The sequence below is a fragment of the Aquarana catesbeiana genome, linkage group LG03, assembly GCF_042186555.1.
Source record: "Aquarana catesbeiana isolate 2022-GZ linkage group LG03, ASM4218655v1, whole genome shotgun sequence".
Lineage (NCBI taxonomy): Eukaryota > Metazoa > Chordata > Amphibia > Anura > Ranidae > Aquarana > Aquarana catesbeiana.
In genome coordinates this window covers 125,612,929-125,630,694 of record NC_133326.1, presented here as the reverse complement: position 1 = coordinate 125,630,694, position 17,766 = coordinate 125,612,929, and the positions used below count along the sequence as shown (strand labels likewise).

General features: G+C 44.7%; 2 non-coding genes across 2 annotated transcripts; both read left to right on the top strand.

Annotated features, from left to right (window-relative positions):
* The first annotated feature begins 8,597 nt into the window (after positions 1 to 8,597).
* Positions 8,598 to 8,669, top strand: TRNAH-GUG (transfer RNA histidin (anticodon GUG)). The gene has a single exon. It is a non-coding gene; the product is annotated as a tRNA-His (tRNA).
* Positions 8,670 to 9,656: 987 nt separating this feature from the next.
* Positions 9,657 to 9,728, top strand: TRNAH-GUG (transfer RNA histidin (anticodon GUG)). Its single transcript has one exon. It is a non-coding gene; the product is annotated as a tRNA-His (tRNA).
* Positions 9,729 to 17,766: the final 8,038 nt, after the last annotated feature.

The window sequence follows — 17,766 nt, the reverse complement described above, 5'->3', positions numbered from 1 at the left end:
ACCCCAATGTATAATCTATGAGGCATAATGAGTCTTTTGAACGGTTCATTTTTTTCCAGAAGTTTTTGGAAAATGTGGAAAAAAAATGAAAACGCATTTTTTTTCCACAAAGTTGTCCATTTTTAAGATATTTCCAACGCATAGCATGTACATAGCAAAAATGACACCCCAAAATACATTCTGCTACTCCTCCTGAGTATGGCGATACCACATGTGTGAGACTTTTACACAGCCTGGCCACATATAGAGGCCCGCCAGGCAAGTAGCACCTTCAGGCGTTCTACAAGCATAAATTACATATCTCATTTCTCAACCACCTATTACAGTTTTGAATAGGGTTGTCCCGATACCACTTTTTTAGGACCGAGTACAAGTACCGATACTTTTTTTCAAGTACTCGCCGATGCCGATTACCGATACTTTTTTTTTAATGTCACGTGACAGTTTTTTTTTTGCTATTTTTTTTGGGGGGGGGGGGGGGTGAACGTTGTATGTGTGTGTGGTTTTTTTTTGTTTTCTTTTACAATTTTTATTTTTTACAATAATATTTTTTTATCATTTATTGTTTTTTTTTTTTTTTTTTTAAATCAGCCCTGTTGGGGGGCTTTGGTGAGATATCAGGGGTCTTAACAGACCTCTGATATCTCCCCCTTGAGACAGAGAAAGAGACAGAGGATAGAGATTCCCCAGTCCCTTTCTCTGCAGCGTCAGCTGCACTGAGAATGAATGGAGAGAAGACAGCGGCTTCTCTCCATTCATAAACTGACACATCGTAATCACAGAAGATTACAATGTTTCAGTTATGTGAATGGACAGAGTCAGCTGACTCTATCCATACACAAAGGAAGGAGGGGGAGGACGGAGGAACTGAGGGGGAGAACGGAGGGAACAGATGAGAGAGGAATGCAGGGGACAGATAAGGATAGAGGAACGGAGGGGGAGAGATAAGGAGAGAGGAACGGAGGGGGAGTACGGAGGGGGACAGATAAGGATAGAGGAACGGAGGGGGAGTACGGAGGGGACAGATAAGGATAGAGGAATGCAGGGGACAGCGGAGAGGCACAGAGGAACAGAGGGGGCACGGAGGAGGATGCAGTGACAGTCAGCTGTGAGCGATCACCGCTGTATGTCACTAAAGCTGGTGAAAGCGCTGGGGGAGAATCCTGTAACTCCCCCACGCGCCGATCACAGCTGTCCTCCAGGTATCGGGGGAAGCATCGGGAGCATTTGCCCGAGTACAAGTACTTGGGCAAATGCTCGGTATCGGTGCCGATACCGATACTAGTATCGGTATCGGGACAACCCTAGTTTTGAAGGCCCTGGAGCCCCAGGACAATAGAAACGCCCACAATATGACCCCATTTTGAAAAGCAAACACCCCAATATATAATCTATGAGGCATAATGAGTCTTTTGAACGGTTCATTTTTTTCCAGAAGTTTTTGGAAAATGTGGAAAAAAAATGAAAACGCATTTTTTTTCCACAAAGTTGTCCATTTTTAAGATATTTCCAACGCATAGCATGTACATAGCAAAAATGACACCCCAAAATACATTCTGCTACTCCTCCTGAGTATGGCGATACCACATGTGTGAGACATTTACACAGCCTGGCCACATACAGAGGCCCGCCAGAGAAGTAGCACCTTCAGGCATTCTAGGAGCATAAATTACACATCTCATTTCTCAACCACCTATTACAGTTTTGAAGGCCCTGGAGCTCCAGGACAATGGAAACGCCCACAAAATGACCCCATTTTGGAAAGCAGACACCCCAATGTATAATCTATGAGGCATAATGAGTCTTTTGAACGGTTCATTTTTTTCCAGATGTTTTTGGAAAATGTGGAAAAAAAATGAAAACGCATTTTTTTTCCACAAAGTTGTCCATTTTTAAGATATTTTCAACACATAGCATGTACATAGCAAAAATGACACCCCAAAATACATTCTGCTACTCCTCCTGAGTATGGCGATACCACATGTGTGAGACTTTTACACAGCCTGACCACATACAGAGGCCCACCATTGAAGTAGCACCTTCAGGCGTTCTGCAAGCATAAATTACACATCTAATTTGCTGACAACATATTATTTTTGAAGGCCCTTATATTTCTAAGACATTGCATTTACATACCAAAAATGACACTCCAAAATAAATTCTATTGAGGAAAGGGTAAAAAAAAGTATTACCTGTGGTTTTAGTAGTGTCCCCAGAGGAGAGAATTGGTGCAGGCAGCAGGCAGCAGGCAGCAGGCAGCAGGCAGGGATGTGCTTAGCAACAATAGTAATTATCCAGGCAGCAGGCAGGAATATTGTCTATAGTCAGTACAAGGATATCGTCAGCACAGCCAAAGCATTTGTCCATAGAAATTGTCCAGGCAGAGACAGCCAACACAGCCATAATATTGGTCCTGGTACACCGTTACCTCCCTGCACTCATTATTGTACCGCTCTCCAGCCCTTCATAAACATACTGCCTCTTGCTACAGCTAATTATTTCCATAGTCCAGGTAGCAGGCAGAGGTATGGTCAGTTTATGCTGCAGGCAGGGGGATGACGGCAGTAAGTCAGCAGCAGGCTGAGGGCGGCAATCAGGTAAGACCTGTGCACAGGGGCACAGGGGTAGAGGCTTCGACCCACTCAAATCTCTATGAAGCCTCCGGACTACAGACCCTAATCTGGAAATTACGAAACCCGGAGACAACAAAAAAAATTGTTTTCTCCATCCGGAAAAACATTTCTGGAGCCCCTCACATGTGAGACCCCTGTGTCCTACAGTAGCAGGGCGACAGATCAGTCCAAGCGGTAGGCAAAAGCAAAGTCCATAAAACAGGCCAGGGTCAGATGACGTGCAAGCAGTCCAAGTGGTAGGCAGAAGCGTAGTTGGTAAAACAGGCCATGGTCAGTTCACATGTAAGCAGTCCAAACATTAGGCAGAAGCATGGTTGGTAAAACAGGCCAGGGTCAGTTCACATGAAAGCAGTCCAAACAGTAGGCAGAAGCGTAGTTGGTAAAACAGGCCAGGGTCGGTTCACATGTAAGCAGTCCAAACGGTTGGCAGAGGCATAGTCAAAAAACAGGCCAGGGTCAGTTCACATAGAAGGCAGTGGAATGGTTATTTGAGGAAGCATGGGAAATGGTCAGTACAGATCATGAAAATGGGGAAGTGGTTAAGAATATGAGCTAATATTTAAGGGATGTGTGATATAGTCTGAAGCATTCACCAATGCAAAGGCCGGGTTCAATGGGACACTGGGAACAATGGTAGCTGGTATCTCTTCGAAATCCTTCACTGCTGCATACTCGACATCTTTTTTGGCGTCTTCGGCCTGCTTCAGATGGGGGAATGTGGTCCGGGAAGTGGCGTTCATGCAGTCGGCTTACAGCATCAGAGCGAAGGTTTTCTGGGGGGGGTCTTTGATGGTAGATGAGGGACGTGACAACTTCTTCAATGAATTTTAGGAAGTGGGCAGGGCTTTCGGTGGATTTGGTGTAAATTATGTAGGCATTATAAATGGCCAAATGAATTAAATAGAGTGCTACTTTCTTGTACCAGAAACGGGACCTCCTTATTGCTAAATAGGGCTGAAGCATTTGGTCGTTGAAATCCACCCCCCCCCCCCATGTACAGATTGTAATCTTGTACACATTTTGGCTTTACAATGGGACCTCGTCTTCTCTGAACTTCAACTGTAGTGTCGTCATGGATGGTGGACATCATGTACACATTCCTGGTATCCTTCCACCTCAAGGCCAGCACTTCGTTGCATCTCAAAGTTGCTCTTTCTCCCCTTCGCAATTTCTTGTATACTATGGCTTGTGGGAAGCCCTTTCTATTCTTTCTGGAGGTTCCACAGGCCAGGGTTTGTGCGAGGTATAGGTGTTTGAAAAGGGGCAGGCTGGTATAAAAGTTATCCAGGTATATGTGGTAACCTTTCTTCAGCAGTGGGTAGGCCAGGTCCCATACAATTTTACCAGTTGTGCCCATGTAGGCTGGGCACTCAGGGGGCTGGAGCTGGGAATCTCTTCCTTCATATATGCGGAACGCATACAGATATCCCGTGACTCTCTTGCAAAGCTTATAAAATTTCACTCCGTATTTGGCCCTTTTGCTAGGAATGTATTGTTTTATTCCTAACCGGCCAGAAAAGGGTACCAGGGACTCATCTACACATATATGCTTATCGGGGACATAGAGTTCTGCAAATCGTTGGGAAAAGAAATTAATGAGTGGGCAAAGTTTATATAATTTATCGTAAATTGGATGATTGTGGGGAGGGCACTGGGTGTTATCATTGAAATGAAGGAAGCGCATTATCATTTCGTATCGGGACCTGGGCATTACAGAAGAGTAAATGAGCATGTGGTGAATGGGGTGGGTGGACCAATAAGCATGTCCTTCATTTTTTTTTGTAAGCCCCATGTTTATGGTGAGGCCCATAAACATTTTGAACTCCTCCAGAGTCAAATCCTTCCACTTGAATGGACGGGCGTAAGAAGATTGGGGGTTGTTGGCAATATGCTGCTGGGCATATAAATTGGTCTGGTCCACGATGAGTTGCATCAAAGTGTTGGGCAAAAATAAATTAAAACAATCAATTGCAGAAAAATTTTGGGTATTGGACTGCACACCTGGCTATGCCGTGAAAGGGAGAATTCTTGCTGATCCTGAGTCGGAAGGCAGCCATGTTGGATTGGCAAGACCTTCTGGGAGATATGTAGCGGCCCTGGCTCTTGGGGGACGTGGCACTCCAGTGCTGGTAGTTGGAGTTCCTGTGCTGGCATTTGGGCGTGATGCTGCGGAAGTGCTAGTACTGGGCATTTCTTGTGGCCTTTCACTGGCGGCAGCTCTAGGACTGGGCCTTTGGTTTTGGGGTCTATCGCTGGCAGCAGTACTGGGAATTTGATACTGGGGTATATTGCTGGTGGCTGCCTGGTTTCCAGAGCGCCGTGCTCTTTTAGGAGGGATCCATTCTTCCTCTGAATCGTTTGCCGATCCACTACTTTCGATCAGTTCAAATGCTGAATTTGATTCACAGGAATTGGCATTTGAATCTGATGAGAGCTCCCCGCTGCTCTCATCAGTCATGGAGAGGATCTGGAACGCCTCCTCACTTGTATAAAATCTTTTGGACATTTTTTCTGATGGGCTGTGTGACAGGTGACAAATTACGGTTACTGATGGGCGACAGGTGATGGGTGACAGGTGATGGTCACTGATGGGTGACAGGTGATCGGTGACAGGTGACGGTCACTGATGGGCGACAGGTGATCGGTGACATGTGACGGTCACTGGTGGGTGACAGGTGACAGGTAACGGTTGACAGTCACTGATGGCAGTCTCTGATGGTGACTGGTGCACTTTATTGGACTGATAGGTGACAGATGAGGGTCACGGATGGGTCACTGACGACGGTCACTGATGGCACTTAGTGGGCACTGACGGGTGACAGGTGCACTTAGTGGGCACTGACGGGTGACAGGTGCACTTTGTGGGCACTGATGGGTGACAGGTGCACTTTTATAAGTACTGATGTGGTGACTGTTGGGGGACAGCTGTAATTGGGGGGGGGGCAATGTGACAGGTTCTCTTTGTGGTGTTGGTGCAGTACACTACAGAACACACATAGATCGGTCACTCACTGCTCCTGGCTCTTCTCTCCTCACACTGGAAACGGTGTGTGAGGAGAGAAGAGCCGGTGACAGCTAGTAACCGGTCTATGTTTACAGTTAGTGATCGGCTGTGAATGGATCACAGCCGATCACGTGGTAAACAGCCACCAGCCATTGGCTGTTTACCCTTGTCGGTGATGAGCAGTGTTCCTGGGAACACGCCGCCACCGACGTGACCGCGCTGCGCGCTCCCGATCGCGCGCATGCGCGGTCTAAAGCGGGAATACCGCTTGTGATCGTCCATGACGTGACGTAGTGGAAAATGAGGGGTTCTGTTGAAACCAAACCATGGTCAGGTAGACCAACTAAAATTTCAGCCACAACTGCCAGGAAAATTGTTCGGGATGCAAATAAAAACCCACAAATAACTTCAGGTAAAATACAGGACTCTCTGTTTTCTTGTAAAAAAAAAATAAAAAATACAGGACTCTCTGAAAACATGTGGTTTGGTTGTTTCAAGATGCTCAATAAGGAGGCACTTGAAGAAAGATGGGCTGCATGGTTGAGTCGCCAGAAGAAAGCCATTACTACACAAATGCCACAAAGTATCCTGCTTACAATATGCCGAACAGCACAGAGACAAGCCTCAAACCTTCTGGCACAAAGTCATTTGGAGTGATGAGACCAAAATTGAGCTTTTTGGCCACAACCATAAACGGTTGTGAGAGGAGTCAACAAGGCTTATGATGAAAGGTACATCATTCCTAATATGAAACACTGTTTCACAATGTTTTTTGGGGGGGGATGGGGTTGGGGCAGTGGACAGTGTTGGTAGGGCAGGGGAGAGTGGTGTCAGTAGTTTTTTATTTTATTTTTTTACATTTTTTCATTTTTTAGAATTTTTTACAATAATTAATTATTTTTTTTATATTTTTGGGGGGGCTTTGGTGAGATGTCAGGGGTCTAAACAGACCCCTGACATCTCCCCTTTGAGACAGAGAAAAGGACACAGATTACCCAGTCCCTTTCTCAGCACTAAAGATGAATGAACAGGAGACAGAGGCTCCTGTTCATTCATAAACTGAGCAAAGTAAACACAGTTTACTCTGCTCAGTTATCACAGGAGCGATCTCGCTCACTGTGTCCCTCCAATTCCTGACAGATCCCCCCCGTAGCTGGCGGGAGAGGAGGGGAGCCGGCTGCAGGTGACGGGGGGGGGGGACAGGAGCGGCAGAGGAGAACAAAGTGGGCGGGGGAGAACAGGGGGGGCGGAGAAGGACACGGAGGGGGCCGGGGAGGAGCACACAGAACAACTGGGGGTGATCGGTGCGGCGGGAGGGACAGCTGTGAACACCGATCTCCCTGTATAGCCTTTTAGCTGAAAGCCATGGGAGGGAGAGAAGGAGAAGCGGTTGTCAGTTAATAATCTATACAAAGGAGATCGGTGTGCACCAATCATTCCCGGGAGATCGGCAGGCGCTTGTGGATGTGCAGGAGCCGCTGCAGAAATGCGGGAGACTTGGTATGTCTGATACTGTATATAGCTGAGGCTACATATGCACCCAGCAAGTTTACTTTGTAGTGCAGCAAATAGTTAATTTGGGCAGCTTGACCCAAACTAACTACTTAAAGGAACATTACGTGCCAGTTCACACTAGTAAGCAGTACGGGAAAAGCGCGTTCCATGCACGTGAACGCGCCGACCTTGTGAGACGCGCACGGGTGCCATTAATTGTTGATGACACCCCAAGCTTGTTTTTCAAACACAGTACATTTGCAGCCAGTAGCATTTGCAGCTGGGGCACAATCTTAAGGCTTCAGCCTCAATATCACCCCCATTAATCGGCAAGACGCCTGCATTTTTGTACACAATGACACAGCACCATGCGGTTCAATGCGGCGCATTTTTAACCACTTGCCGACCAGCCGCTGTCATTATACTGTGGCAGATCGGCTCGTTCGTGCAAATCTCCATAGCTGTACATTGGCCCTTTAAACAGCTATAGCAGGCGCGCTTGCTGCAGGACGGGGGAGCTAATGCATGCGGCCGGCGGCCGCGATGTCCGCTGGCCATCTACGATCGCTCCACAGAGAAGCAGAACGGGGATTTGTCAATGTAAACAAACAGATCCCCGTTCTGACCGGGGAGTAGAGAGAGATCTGTTGTTCCTAGTGATCAGGAACAGCGATCTCTCTCCTCCTCCAGTCAGCCCAGCCCCCGCAGTTAGAGACACCTCCCAGGGAGGCATTTAACCCCTTGATCGCCCCCTAGTGTTAACCCCTTCCCTACAGTAATTAGTGCATTTTTATAGCACTGATCGCTGTATAAATGTCAATGGTCCCAAAAAAGTGTCAAAAGTGTCCGATCTGTCCGCCGCAATGTTGCAGTCCTGCTAAAAATCGCTGATCACTGTCATTACTAGTAAAAAATAAGAAAAATGCCATAAATCTACCCCCTATTTTGTAGACACTATAACTTTTGCGCAAACCAATCAATATACGCTTATTGCGATTTAAAAAAAAACATGGAGGGGTGTTGTTAGTGATGAAAGGGTTAAAGCAATAAGAAGGGGTTAATGAGTGCATGTAGTAGTAAGCAGTATGAATCATGGGCGGGGAGAAGGCGCACCTTACTGCGCACAGAAGGAATAATGCACACGGTCAGCTGAAAGGGTTAACTACTATAGAAAACAGGGAGGGGTGTTGCAAGCCTCACACAGACGGAGATGGAAAGGCTGCAGCGGGGGGAGGGGGAGAGTGTTCAGTGATGAGAGCGATGACCGTGTGTGCACATAGCTTAGGAATGGGCTAGGTCACATGATATCCCTCCTTTCTCAGCTAGTCAGGAGCACATCGGCGATGAACACGCTAAACCTAGAGACAAAGCATGTGCACATGTGCAGTATGGTTGGAAGTGACGTGAGCGCCGTCTAACAGGAGAGCACTAGAATCTGAGTGTGCTGCCAGCAGCCCGAGTAGCTCGCCGTGATCGTATAGTGGTTAGTACTCTGCGTTGTGGCCGCAGCAACCTCGGTTCGAATCCGAGTCACGGCATTGCGGATAAAAGCAATGACACGGCATGTGGGCTCATATGTTTTTTTTTGTTTTTTTTTTTTCTGCTAAATTACTAGTTATGTTATCCATGCCGATTTTAAATAATTCTAATAACATATGTGAGTTTATAAATGTGTATATATGTTTATTGACAGCAATGAGTACTTCTTTTATGGTGTTTATGTATTGCATTCTTTTAGTAGATGTGTTGTATGGTTATCAGACACAAAGAAGGAGATTTACTAAAACTGGAGCGCTCAGAATCTGGTGCAGCTGTGCAACGTAGCCAATCAGCTTCTAACGTCAGCTTGTTCAATTAGGTTTTGGCAATAAGCCCCCGTTCACATCGGCGCAATTTAACAGGTCAATTCGCATGTAATACCGGAGCCTATTGTAATAGGAGCGTCCCAATCGGTGCGACTCTGACTTTGCGATCCCGCACCGTTTTCCAAAAGTAGTTCCTGCACTACTTTTGGCGACTTCAGGGGCAATTTCAACAGAAATCTGTGCATGAACCCGCCCAGATGTCTTTCAAGTCACCCCCAAAGTCGCTCTGAAATGCGGCTTTAAAATCGCACAAGTTCAGATGAAGACGCATGATTTCAAAGCCGTGTTCAGTGTGAACGAGGGCTAAAACCTGGAAGCTGGTTGGTTTCTATGCACAGCTGCATTCGATTTTGCACGCTCTAGTTGTAGTAAATATCCCCAAAATGTATATTTTATATGGTGACTTCACATGTATATTCATTGTGAGTGCCCATTTATTATTATGACACTTTGTTGTGTGGGCAGTGCTGTTCTCAGTCTTGGTGGGTGTAATGTCTGAGTGAAATATAACATAAGTGTACTGGGTGATGTGGAGGAGTAAGTGAAGGGTAGAATGTAGATGAAGATAAATAGTAACATTGAGTGACATAAGTGACATCACATCATAGTGTAGTTAAAGGGACTTCTGTCAGCTGAATTTCCCATAAGCCCAAGTAGCTCGCCGTGATCGTATAGTGGTTAGTACTCTGCGTTGTGGCCGCAGCAACCTCGGTTCGAATCCGAGTCACGGCATTGTGTAATAACAATGACACGGCAGGTGGGCTTCTTTTATCTAGTTTCTTTTTAGAAATAATATCAGTATGCAATAAAACAATTTACTTTTTTTTGTTTTTAAACCATTTTTTAAAAAAATACTTCTTTTATCTTTTTAGAAATATTATCAGTATTCATTATAAAGTTACCTGTTTTTAGCTTTTAAACCATTTTTTTTTAAAATAAATTTTTAACATCATGGGCATGGGCGAGAAATTTTGCATGTGGACAGATTGTTTATCAGCGCAGCCCCCCCTCAGATCCCACCTAGGACCACCATCATGCCGCCCAGGACCACCAGGATGACCATCCACACTGGACCACCAGGTATGCCCCTCCTAGACCACAAAGGAAATGCAAATCTGTGCCAAGGCAGCTGCCAATCAATGCCCAGGCAGCTGCCAATCAGAGCCCACTCACAATGCCTACCACTGCCAGTGCCACCAGGGGATGTCTATCAGTGCCGCATATCAGTGCCGTGTATGAGTGCCCATCAGTGCCACGTATCAGTGCCCATCAGTGCCGCCTATCAGTGCCACCCATAAGTACCCATCTTTCAGTGCCCATCAGTGTCGCCTATCAGTGCCACCCATGAGTGCCCATTAGTGCCGCTTATCAATGCCCATCAGTGTTGCATATCAGTGCCACCCATCAGTGCTGCATATCAGTGCCCATCGTCGGTGCCTGTCAGTGCCCGCTCATTGGTGCCACCTCATTGGTTCCGCCTTATCAGTGCCCGTCAGTGCCGCCTTATCAGTGCCCATCAGTGAAGGAGAAAACGTACTTATTTACAAAATATATAACAGAAACAAAAGCAAGACTTTTATTTTTTTCAACATTTTCGGTCTTTTTTTATTTGTTTAGCAAAAAATAAAAATCGCAGAGGTGATCAAATACTACCAAAAGAAAGCTCTATTTGTGGGAACAAAATTATAAAAATTCTGTTTGGGTACAGTGTAGCATGAGCGTGCAATTGGTATTTAAACAGCGACAGTGCAGAAAGCTGAAAATTGGCTTGGGCAGGAAGGGGGGTAAGTGCCGGTATTGAAGTAGTTTCAGAAGCATCCAAAAATAGCTCATTCATCAATTGGCAACTTAGAGAAGTTGTTTACAGCTCAAGCCAGCTAATACCAGAGATAAAATCAACTAGTCCATGAGGCTGGAGTATGCTCTCTCCTCCAAACACGTTGCCTGGATTCACACTGCTGCAGTGCAAGACATCGCATGTAATTCATACAGGAATCACAGCACATCCCTGTGCGAATTACATGCGTTGTGTGTGCGATTTGAGCCATGGATTTGTATGGCTCAAATCACACCAAAGTGGTGCAGGACCCTTTTTTTTTTGTCCGAACCAGAATGGGATCGCATGGGTGTTCACACCCATGCGATCCCATTCTGCAAATTGCGCTGCGTTTTGCAAACCGACTACAGGGTGTCCTTAACTTAAGGTACACTCTGCAATCAGTTCGCATGGACGGGTTGCGATTTAGATGTGATGCTGAATCTGCAGCAAATTTGTTGTGCTTTCGCACCGCATCTAGTGTGGACCCAGGCTGACTGCTCTCTACGCTCTACGCTCTACGCTCTACGCTCATCTATTTTGTACGCTTTTAATGTGAGTACATTTTTAATAATAAAGATCGATGAAAGATTGCTTATAGAAACAGAGCTCTGTTTTTCCTTTTTCTTTCTGAGCTATCTAGCAGGGTGTTTCCTTATATGGAGGTTTCCAAGGAAATGAGTCTGATTATTCATTATAGCTTATGTGTGTCCACTGGAGGTGGTGGAGTGGAACATTATGGTACATTTGTCTCCATTCATGTTTATTTTGATGACCATCAAAGATTTATTTAACGGATAACTTTTTTGTAATATGTGAGCTTTTTATTTGCTTTATGGATTTCTTTGCTTCATATGTTTTTTGCTTCAACTGTATTTTATGGTTTGTTGCACACGGTTTATTAAATACTCCAAGAGGACAACTGTTTCAGTGACAGGAAGGGGGTTCTCCACTTCATTTTATGGCTTGGACAAGAAGTAAGGGAATTGCCTCAACACAGATGGCAAGAAACCAGATAGGGATTGTATTAATCCCCAAGCCTACCCAGAACAGAAATGGACTATAAAATTCTTGTGACCTGGACAAGAGTATAAAACCTCTATACATTTGATGGTTTCTTAAAAATCTGGTGCATACGGGTTAAGTTAAAGCGTAACTCCACTTTTGTTGAGAAAAAAACATTCCCCTCTGGGTGATCTATGTATTGCAGGGATTTTAACAAACTTTGTTGCAGATTCCTACCTTTTGTTATTCTGAAGAAATCCCTGTGTGTTTGTCTATATCCATGTGGGAAAATGATTTAATAATTATCAATCAGCTGTGCACCTGCAGGGCGCTAATGAGGAAAGCTGCTGGGCCTGCATCCATTTAGCTGTGATTTCCTATTGAAAGTATCTCACCAAAAATGACATTTTTGTTGCAGAGGATGCCTGAAATCTATAAAACAAGATAAAAAAACAAATACAATTTGCGCTTGGCTAAAAATAGGTATAGTGCTGGCAGCCAGCACCAATAGGTTTGATCATACACCCACACACAAAAATATAACACAAAGGGTGCAGCGCCAGCTAAATGTCCTAGAAAGATGTCATATAAAGTCTGCCAAAACAATGGGTGATAGAGATGGTAGAGATGATACAATCCCCACACCAACAGAAGTGGAAAAAATGATGTATACACTCGTCACCACTGTGTATGAAGGGGCAATCCTGCTTACCAAACTGAGTTGACCCTCAAATTATAGAGGTTTAAGAGTGCATATATAAAGCATGCCACATACCTTGTATACTGTAGCTTGTATACTGAAATGCTTGCTTTAATCTTTACAAATGTGAGTGCAACTTATTTACATTAAAAGTAGTGATTCGGCTTTTGAGACATACTACCCTATTGTTGTGTCCTTGTATCCTTTGAGGGAAAGGGCCACTTTGTATGCATCTATTGTCCGAAGTAGGAGCTTCCTGCCCTGGGATCATGATTTACATCCATCTAAAGAGGAAGAGTGGCTTTACAGTGGGAGTTTGATGGTCCATTCGTCTTGACTGTTGCTTTATATATGCGCTTTTGATCATCTATAACAGGGTTTCTCAACCAGGGTTCCATGGAACCATAGGGTTCCTCCAGAGGTTACCAGGGGTTCTTTGAGCATTGAGCAATTTCTGCCTCTCAAATAAGTTCCCACTGGCACCTTTCATCTTTTTAGCTATCTGTAAGGGGGCATTTCTTCCCAATGACCACAATTGTAAGGAGCATTCTTCCCACTGACCATCACACTAATGTATCATGAGATGTAGATATAGTCATTTTTAGCAGAGGGTTCCCTGAGACTGGAAAGTTATTTTAAGGGTTCCTCTGCTTTGAAAAGGTTGGGAAAGGCTGCTCTATAATTTGAGGGTCAACTCAGTTTGGTAAGCAGGATCACTCCTTCATACACAGTGGTGACGAGTGTATACATCATTTTTTCCACTTCTGTTGGTGTGGGGATTGCATCATCTCTAACCATCTCTATCACCCATTGTTTTGGCGGACTTTATATGGCATGTCTTTCTAGGACATTTAGCTGGCGCTGCACCCTTTGTGTTATATTGATGCCTGAAATCTGACTTGTATCCTAGTGCAGACTTCTGGGAAAATTAGTGAGCCAATCACACAAGCAGGAAATGATGTTCCTCCAGGTAGCCATATTGCATTTTCAGAAAATTACAGAACCTCAGATTGAAAAGAAAAGGTCATTTTTTAATAACATTCAACCACAATATGACTTGTGTTGTAATTATATACGCTATATTATTTTTTCTTTATTTGCTATTTCTTTTCCGACACAAAAGTGGAGTTACTCTTTAATCCTATACAGCATCTTGGCTGTAAAGTTGCAATCTTCCTTGGTGGCACCGTTTTATCCTCCAGGTTTAACAGCTTACTATTTTCCGTTATGGGCTGGCCACTGTATAAAGGTTACATTGTAAGTTTGGAATCAGTTAGTGACGGAAAGTGAAAAACCATGTGCTGTGTATGGGCATAATTTTTCTTCTATAGTGATACAGATTATTTAGGCTTTTTTTGTTCCTCGGAGCACCACCCATCTCGTGCTTACAACTTGGTTTTTCTGTCTGAAAAGTATGCAGCAGCTTCCTGACCTCCACAACTGATAGAAAATGTTTAGTGCCCCCCCCTTTTTTTTCTCCCCCCTCTCTTAGCAGTCACATGGGAGGAGGTAGTCTCCTACTGCAGAGAAGTGTTGCACATGTAGACCCACTTATCTGTGTTTTGTTTTAGTAGAGGCGCTTTCATGTTTAATGTTGGTTTATGGGCAGCCTGCTGTAAAGTTGTTTAAGCTTGGATTTAATTTCCAATGTGTCTGTTTGCAAAGAATGATTATCATATGCTTGTCATAGTTCTTGATGCTGCTGGTGATTAGAGTTTAATTTTACATTCTCATAACTTAGCATGTGGCTTTTCAGCATTCCCAAAATCCTGCAGTGTCATTTGCAGTTAGTTACATGCAGGAAATCTTCATGTCTGGTCATGATGAAGGGTCACACCACACTGTTCTGGGGTGGAAGTATTCAGGTGGTGGTTGCCATTCATTGCAAAAAAAGTGCAGGTCTTAATTTTAGTGTGGTTTGGTGTGTTACCAGTAGGGTTGCCACCTTTTTTTCAAGTCAAACCCGAACACTTTAGGGGCGCACAGCAATTTTTTTTTTTATAGTATAAACTATACATATATTTTGCAATTAAATAACATTTCTAATCATATGAAGTTAATCACAAGAGTTCCCCCTTTACGTCTGAACCCACAGAGTTCCCCCACACTGTAAGGGGGGACTCTGCAGACTCTGATGTAAGGGAGAACTCGGGGGACTCTGACATAAGGGATGCTCAGGGAACACTGGGAACTCTGATGCACGGAGAGGACTCTGATGTAAGGGGAACATTGTGGCTTCTCGTGTAAAGGGGAACTCTGATGGAAGGTGTGCTCTGGGAACCCTGATTTCCCTTAGTGTACTCACTCAGAGGCAGGAGAGAGAATGGAGGGGGGGGGCTTCAGTCACAGACAGGGATGGATGGTGAGCTCACCCACCCCTTGGCACCTCTCATCCAGATGTATCTGAGGCTGCTGGACTTCAAATTTCCGGCCCCCACTTTCCTTTTCTGAGGCACAGCACCAGGGATTGGAGTGTGGGTGGGCAGACACAGAGGGGTGGGGGCGGAAGGAAGAGGAGCAGATTGAGCCCTATCCCCTCTCCTGTCTGTGTGTGTGGCAAGGGGGGGTGTTAGTGCTGGCTTTGGGCAGTGTGAAAGAGTGTAACAGACACTCAGCTTAGACAACTGCAGCCAGCAACCCTGCTGGGAAGCTATAGTCCAGTCTGTATAATGTGTCTGGGTTTCAGGCAGTTTAAAACCCGGACACATGATTCCAAACCCGAACTGTCCAGGTGAATCCCGGACAGGTGGCAACCCTAGTTAGCAGCCCATTTAAGTCAACTGGCTGTCTTAATGCAGTGCATGTTATTGCACAGCATAATGCATACTAATGCACCGAACCGCAACAGTGTGAATGGGCACCAAGGATGCCTTTTTTTTTTTCTCACCTGTTTTACTACTAGCCCGAAACAGTATATTTTTGTGTGTCACAGTAGGTCTGGTGTCTCAGGCTCTGGAGGATGAGCAGATCTGACTGTGAATGGACCACTTATTATAAACACTCCTAAATGTCCCCGTATACCAGAACTGAGAAGCACCATCATTAGTTTTAGCTAACCTTTTTAGAGCTCTAATACTGGGACAGTGCTACAAGAATCCAAAGGTTTTATTTAACTACAAAGAGAAAAATTTCAATAAGTGTCAGGAACCATGAATCAAGCAGAGACAAAAAATGCTGTTAAAATCACAGCTTTAATAAAATAGCAAAAAAGAACATACTTCAGTAACGTAGTCAAAAAATTAAGCCAGGTTATGGATGCTAGAGCGGGTAATCAGACGAGCCGGGGTCAGGAAGCCAGAAGTCAGCGTAGTAAGGAGCAAAAACGGGAACAGATATCGGAAGAGAAGTCAACCAGGCCAAGTCATACACAGGAACACACTGGAGCTCATAGACCACGCAAGGGCACAGAGGGAATGAGCAAAGCTGTTTAAATAGCAAAAAGGGCCTGGCTGTGGGCTGGACTAATGAGGGAGGTAAGAGTAACCAGGTGAGTCACTGTGGAAACAACGAATAACTGGTAATTAACCAACAGCTGACCAGCCTCTGTGCACTGAAAGAAAAGAGCTGCTCGTAATCAGCATCCCAGCCCAGACATAAGTTCATAAAGAGATCTAAATGTTAGAGTAGTTCTAATTAGAGCAAAGATAAAACGTACATAGAAAATCTGTCCTCTTAACTCCCATATCCTGGCTGGGCTCAGAGATGGAGAGCATCAGCAGATTGCCCTTTTATCAAATACAAGCATAGTTAGTAAATACATGCCCACATCGACACACCATGCCTTCAGAGTCTTCGGTCCAATCTGCATTCTTCATAGGATTCTGCCACGATCACTGGTATCTTCCAGCAGATGGTGCTGTGACACTGTGGGCAATCTTTGACATTGGGCAATCTCAGGTCACTACTGGTCTTTTGATCTTTCAGTGATGGATAACTCATCAACTCCAACTCCCAACACCAGGACTTCTTGAGTGTGTTTGAACGCAATATTCAACTGTCCACTGAAGAGTGCTATGTGTGGAGCCTTTTTTTCCCATGAGATAAGACCTGCCAGCTGCCACACCACCTGCCAGGCAATCCTGCTCCACTGTTTTTTTAAGATTGAATCCCACAGTGTCAACATGGCTTATTCATGACTAGAGTAGCTATAGAAAAATGTTGGAACAGTCCAGCAGACTGTATCTTTATCAGAAGGGAGCATGCCATATGGCTTAATGCATTTATAAAACGGGTGGGGTGTGGTTAGTACAAAGCAGCAATAGTACTTTAAAATGGAACTAAAGTTAAACTGGTTGTAAAGGCAAAAGGTTTTTTGACTACAAAAGGTTTTTTAAATACATGATATGCATTAAGAAAAAAAAACTTGACCCCCCCCCCAAAAAAAAAAAAAAAATACTTAAGCTCAATCTCGATCCAGCTCTCTCCCTCCTCATGGGATAGAGAGGCAGCATCCTCAAGAAGCAAGTGGCTGATGCTGTGTTCAAATAATTCAGGTGACTCCTCTGTGCATGATGGTGGGGCTATGACAGGCGTAGCTGTGGACAAGGAGGCAAAATAAGCCACTCAGACTATAAGGACAACCCCAAGGGCTCCAACTATTGGAGGAACAGGTGAGCTGCTCTTCGTTTCATAGTGCAATATGCATCTTCATATCTGTTAAGATACCCTGAGATGTGAGGTGACGTTTACTGTAGTTACCTGGATCAGATGATGACGCATGTTCTCTGGTAAGATTAATATGGCAGGAAGCAGTGTTTCTTTATTCTTTGTTGGACAAGCCAAGATTGATTTTGCCTGCTTATCTGACTACCTTCTTATCTCAATGCTTGACATTAATGCGTGCTTGTAGCTTTATTCAGTAAACATAGCTGATAAAGATAAAAGTAATACTGAGATGTATTTATGTCTTGAGATGGTAAGGCCTCATGCACACGAGATGCAAACTCTGCTGAACACATGTTTTTAAAAGCTGAAACCGGCGTTTAGAAACGCCTGTTTTGCCGCGTTTTACCGCGTTTGCGTCTAGAAGCGTCAGCAGAGAATGACATTTTCCGACCCGACTTTGGGGCCCCATATCTCGGGGCTACTTGGTGCTAGGAACCCCAAATTTAGATATGTTATGGTATTAGTACCCCAAATTTGGGGTTCCTAGCACCAAGTGGCCCCGAGATATGGGGCCCCAAAATCGGGTTGCAAAATATCAAGCACTTTTCTGCAGCAGAGAATGACATTTTGTGACCCAAATTTGG